Consider the following 6,603-nt stretch of genomic DNA (forward strand, 5'->3'; position numbering starts at 1 on the left):
CTGTAGTTTGTTTATTTTAAACTTTTTTTTTTTTTTTACTAAAATATCTTTTCTGAGGATGTCTTTTAATAAAAACATGCCTGTAACTGCCCTGCCTGGGTTATTTGCCTGATGCTTTGCCAGTAGATGTGTGGGAGCTATGGGAGGGCTCTGAAGTTTCACTTATTAGGAGCTTGACCTGAGCACTGTGCTTCCTTCTGGCCTCAATTTTCAGCTCTAGCCTTACAGCCCTCTCGGATCAATCCGTGCCATAGCCCCCAGCAGCAGTTTTTAGTCTCTTTGAAGTTTATGGACTTCTAAATTTCCTTTCTCTCTGGAAATCGGGCCCTGGGGCAGCAAGCTTATAAGTGATGATGAGCTGGCTTTTCTTATTCCCAGACCTTCACACCAGGGAGATATTTCTTGTAGGTGGCTGGAAAAAACAGTGTCTTGAACAAGAGCAGAAGCTGAGGTCTTAATAATCTGGATGGATTAAAGTCAGAGCTGATCAGGACAAGCAGTAGTCTTTTTCCTGCTCATAAAGGCATGTAGAGTCACCTTCCAAAGCCTTTATTGCAGCTTCTCAGGAACAATTACACAAGTCGGCATGAAATGAAGTGAGGATGGAGCGGGATTCTGGAAGATGATAGGGTTAAACTCCAGCCTTGCTCCTGTGGTCTGATACCAGAGCTGGAGAAAGCAGCAAGTGCTGCTTTAGCTGGTGAGGGAAAGGGAACTGAGTTGTTCGCTGCAGAAGGAAGAGGCAAGCATGGACATGGCAGTGCCCTCGAGCAGCTGTATAAATACCTGCTGGACCTAAATGTGGCCCCAGCTCCTGCATCTGTCCTCCTTCCCTGGGGAAAAAGCTGGGGTTAATGATAGCCTCAAGCAGGAATGCACAAACAGCCCATTATACCCAGCTCTGCACTATCTGTCTGCTCCCTCTTGCATTCAGAAATACATTTTTAATGTTCCATTTGCTTAATTCAAAGCATGCCTGGGTGCACCAGCAGGTACTGGAGTGCTGCGTTTTGGTCTAGATGCTAAAATGGTCAGACTAAGGTGGGGTTTATATATCAAATAGAGACCAGGAATGAGCCGTGCTGTATTTATTCCTTGCTGGGGGGGTTAGGCAGATCTCGGGGTTGCTCCCAGCATCTACAGGAGGTGATACCAGCCAGGAAAGGCTAAATACCCGGACTCTTGCCTACCCCAGGACCTGCAGCTGCTGCTTTCCCCATGTCTCGGTCCTACCCTATTCAGCCGAGCAAGTCTCCAGGTCCCATCAATGCCAATGCCACCCCATGTCCCCAGAACATAGTCCTATACTGGAGCGTGTGGCATCCTGGAGCCCTTCCAAGTCCCTCTGCAGAAGAAGCTAGTCCTGGGGCTCTGTTTTCATCCTGAATCCTCCAGCTCCTTCATTTTTCCCAGATGGCTGAACCATAGCTTGCGGATGATTTCCAGGAAGGGTGGGCAGCTCCCTCAGGCGACAGCGGGAGAAACGGCACAGGGAGCACCCAGCACCCTGTGGGACATGGGAGCTCTGAAAACCACCACGGGTGCTGCACCAGTCGAGGTCCCACAGCAGCTCCTGACCTGACGGGCAACCCAGGAATGCGAGTCCTCCTAGATGAACCACACCAAAGGGAACAAGCGCTGCTGTGCAAGGCACGCTTCGAGCAGCGAGTGTGTCCGTGCTCAGCTCATGCCAGATGGCCAAAGGCTGCAGGGTCTGGCTATGGTGGGACAGGGCTTTGGGGGACCAGAATCACTGTGAGATGAGCTGGTGCATGCCTCGGTGTGGAGTTTGGACTCGAACTCCTGTTGCTTTGGACCCGGGGGCTCCCTCAGGGCATCGTTAGAATCATAGAATAGTTTGGGTTGGAAGGGACCTTCAAGATCAGCCAGTTCCAATCCTCAGGAGCACTGCAGGGGCTGAGGCACCTTGACAAGGGACAGTGTCTTGGGTGACAGTTCTGAGCAAAGTTTTATCATGAATAAAAAGCAGAGAGCATAGCCCTGCCTGATTTTAAGGGTGTGTGCCCAGCACAGTTTAAGAAAACATTTGGGGCTTGTAGGACCACTGCTGCCCATGGCTTAGTGGCCTGAGACCTATTCATAGAGTCATAGAGTCATGGAATCATAGAATCAGCGAATAGTTATGATTGGAAGGGACCTTAAAGATCATCCAGTTCCACCCCCCCTGCCATGGGCAGGGACATCCCACTGGCTCAGGCTGCCCAAGGCCCATCCAACCTGGCCTTGAACACCTCCAGGGATGGGGCAGACACAGCTTCCCTGGGCAACCTGGGCCAGTGTCTCATCACTTTCATGGTGAAGAAATTCTTCCTAATGCTTAGTCTAAATCTGCCCCTCTCCAGTTTATACCCATTCCCCCTCGTCCTATCCCCATGAGCCTTTATGAACAGCCCCTCTCCAGCTTTCCTGGAGCCCCTTCAGGTACTGGAAGGTCGCTCTAAGACCTCCTCAGAGCCTTCTCTTCTCCAGGCTGAACAACCCCAACTCTCTCAGCCTGTCCTTGTGTGGAAGGTACTCCAGCCCTCTGATCATCTTTGTAGCCTCCTCTGGACCTGTTCCAACAGCTCCATCTCCTTCTTACATTAAGGATTCCAGAACTGGACACAATACTCCAGATGAGAGCTCACAAGAGAGGAATAGAGGGGCAGAATCCCCTCCCTCACCCTGCTGGCCACGCTGCTTTGGATGCAGCCCAGGACACGGTTGGTTTCTGGGCTGTGAGCGCACGTTGTCGGGTCATGTTGAGCTTCTCATCCACCAGCACCCCAAGTCCTTCTCTGCAGGGCTGCTCTCAATCACATCATCCCCCATCATGTACGGAAATCAGAGATTGCCCCAACCCAGGTGCAGGACCTTACACTTGGCCTTGTTGAATCTCATGAGGTTTGCAGAGGCCCACTTCTCTAGCTTGTCCGGGTCCCTCTGGATGACATCCCGTCCAGCCCAATCATGGAATGGTTTGGGTTGGAAGGGACCTCAAAGCCCATCCAGTTCCACCCGCTGCCATGGACAGGGACAATTCCGACTGGATCAGGGGCTCCAAGCCCCATCCAACCTGGCCTTGAACCCCTCCAGGGATGGGGCAGCCACCACTGCTCTGGGCAACCTGGGCCAGGGCCTCCCCACCCTCACAGGGAAACATTTCTTCCTAAAATCTCATCTTCATCTCTCTTCTTTCAACTTAAAACCATTTTGCCTCATCCTATCCCTGCACTCTTTGATCATAAGCCTCTCCCCAGCTTCCCTGGAACCCCTTTCAACTCTGGAAGCTGCTCTAAGATGTCCCTGGAGCCTTCTCTTCTCCAGGCTGAGCAACCCCAATTCTCTCAGCCTGTTCTCCTATGAGAGGTTCTCCAGCCTTCAGATCATGTTCTTGGCCTCCTCTGGACTCACGCCAACAGATCCACGTCCTCCCTGCATGGAAAGGACACATTCAAGGCCATGGGGTATTTCCAGAAAGAGTCTGCAAACACACTGCCCCATCAGCACCAGTGACATGTGGCTGGTTTGGGTGACATGACAGTGATTTTCCAGTGCAAAACATACCATGAGCCTGGGGGAACTACCGAGAGCAAAGAACACAGGGACTCCAGGCCCACTCTTCCCGCCGCATCACCCCAGGGCATCATCTTCACTCCCTGCAGCCCATGTTCAAACTCTACCCCAGGGGATTTCGGAGCTGGACGGCACTCACGAGGATAACTTTGTCGTATATTGCTCTTCAAAACTCAGAGGAACAATTCCCAGGCATTGGGAGAAGAAAATAAGAAAGTAATTTCCATTCAAACCAATGAAAAACAGCTTTGGGGTTTCTTTACTCCCTCCATGCACACCCACTATACAGTTCAGAACTAATTAAACTATTCGTGATAAGGAAAATAAGATGTTTTACTTTTGCTGTGTCCATTTTCACCAGAACAAAGTGAGGGAAGCAAAAGCCTTGTTTGCAAGACCAGCAAGGAGCCTCCCTCCTCTCCTTCCTTTCACCCAGCCACTCACGGGATGCAGCATTATCAGGTGCGGGAAACTCAGCATGGATTAATCCCCCTTCCCAGGAGATTCCGCATCCAGCATGTTCCAGCTTTGCTCCTCCTGATGCTATTTAACTGTTTGTTGGTTGGATGCTCAGCATCCCTGGGCATGCCCGTTACTCACAGGGCCCTTTGCTGCGCTCCTGCGAGGATACAAACAGCATCATCAAGAGAGAGTGCTAACGCCTTCCTGCAGATCCTCGTTGCTAAAATGCCTTTCAGCCTGGCGAAGATTAAAATTCCAATGCCCCATGCTGTATGTGAGCATCTAAACTGTAAAGAAAAGGTGAAAAGAAAGATTTACCCCCCACACTTCTTCAGCAATTGTTGTCTGAGGAGCAACTGGCCCGACTCATAGCAAGGTTGGAGTTAGCGTCTTCCCTGGACTCCCTGTTGTAGACATTTTTGGCTTTCCTTCCCAGATGCTTCCATCACCTGCTATGCCTGGGGATGCCAAGATTTCTCCCCAGCACAGCAGTGGGATTGCAGTGTGTTTGCAGCACGCTCTGTTTCTTACCCCATTTTCAGAGCCTGGGGCATAAAAAGAATGATTTTCACCAAGTTGGAACTGGATACCTTGCTGATAGAGAGCTGATAGCCTGAGTGCTGCCTCTTCCCACCCTCCCATGCATTTATTAGCACTTACATTTAGGAAATAGGACCCTGTTAAAACCACGATCTTGCCTGCCCGAGATGTTGATGTGTCTGAGGGAGGCAGAGGGCAGCTCAGTGCCACACAGCCCAGAGGGTCTGACCAACCATCTCCCCCTTCTCTGACCCAGCTCATGCATCCATAAGTCTAAATCCATCGTTTTCCTCTCCACAGTCTAAGCCTCACTCCCCTGTGACACCAGGGACACACTAATCCTTTCACCAGCTAAAGACTGCTCTGGGAAAAGTAGGGCAGACGAGTCATGATGAACACAGCCCAGGAAAGCGAGAGACCCACTGAGTCATAGAATCATACAATGGTTTGGGTTGGAAGGGACCATGGAGGTCGTCTGGTCCAAAACCTTGCATTGAGCAGGGACACCTCCCTCTGGATCAGGTTTCTGAGACCCCCATCCATCATGACCTTGAATGTTTCCAGGGATGGGGCATCTACCATCACTCTATGGGGCCTGTCCCACCAGAGACCTTCATGCCACTCAGGAGAGAGGTTCCTTCCATTTATTTTTGTTCCTGGTTGCTGTGTTAAGTGCAATTCACTCTGTAAATATACACATCCCTTGGTTTTTGTGTATGGTTATGATGTATTGTGGATATAAAGATTGCCAAATCACACCTCGTGTGGAAAGTTCTGTTCCAAACAAACACAATTGTAGGATAATGCTCTGGAATCCCCAACACAAGAAAGATGTGGAACTGTTGGAAGTGTCCAGAGGAAGCCACAAAGGTGATCCAAGAGCTGGAGCGCCTCTGCTATGAGGACAGGCTGAGAGAGTTGGGGTTGCTGAGGCTGGAGAAGAGAAGGGTCCAGGGAGCATTTAAAGCAGCTTCCAGGGCTGAAAGGGGCTCCAGGAAAACTGGGGAGAGACTTTTAACAAAGGCATGGAGTCGAGGTAGAATGGCTTTAAATTGGTAGTGGGGAGATTTAGAATAGACATTAGGAAGAAACTCATAGAATCACCAGGTTAGAAAAGAACTCTTGGATCATTGAGTCCAACCATTCCTATCTGCCACTAAACCACGTCCCTGAGCACCTCATCTATCTGACTTTCAAACCCCTCCAGGGATGGGGACTCCACACCCTCCCTGGGCAGCCTCTGCCACGGCCCCATGACTCTTGTCTGTGAAAAATTCTTCCCTGATGTCCAGTCTGACCCTCCCCTGGCGCAGCTTGAGGCCATTCCCCCTTGTCCTGTCCCCTGTCACTTGGGAGAAGAGCCCAGCTCCCTCCTCTCCACAACCTCCTTTCAGGGAGTTGTAGAGAGCAATAAGGTCTCCCCTCAGCCTCCTCTTCTCCAGGCTAAACACCCCCAGCTCTCTCAGCCGCTCCTCGTCAGACGTTCTCCAGCCCCTCACCAGCTTCGTTGCTCTTCTCTGGACACACTCCAGAGCCTCAACATCCTTCTTATGGTGAGGGGCCCAGAACTGAACACAGTACTCAACGTGTGGTCTCACCAGTGCTGAGTCCAAGGGCAGAATCACCTCCCTGGCCCAGGTTGCCCAGAGCAGTGGTGGCTGCCCCATCCCTGGAGGGGTTCCAGGCCAGGTTGGATGGTATTTGGAGCCCCTGATCCAGTGGGAGGTGTCCCTGCCCATGGCAGGGGGTGGGACTGGATGGGCTTTGAGCTCCCTTTCAATCCAAACCATTCTGCGACCCCGTGGCTCCCGCGGCCCCGCCCACCCCAAGCCACGCCCCTTACGGACCCGCCCACACAAGCCACGCCCCATCTCAAGACTGTCACCACCAAGCCGCGCCCCTTCTAACTCCGCCCCACAAAGCCACGCCCCTTTGTTGATACTTCCCACAGCAAGCCACGCCCCCGACACTGCCCACATCAAAGCCACGCCCTTTCCGACATCGCCCCACAAAGCCACGCCCTTT

This window comes from Cuculus canorus, chromosome 27, assembly GCF_017976375.1.
Source record: "Cuculus canorus isolate bCucCan1 chromosome 27, bCucCan1.pri, whole genome shotgun sequence".
Classification (NCBI taxonomy): Eukaryota; Metazoa; Chordata; class Aves; order Cuculiformes; family Cuculidae; genus Cuculus; species Cuculus canorus.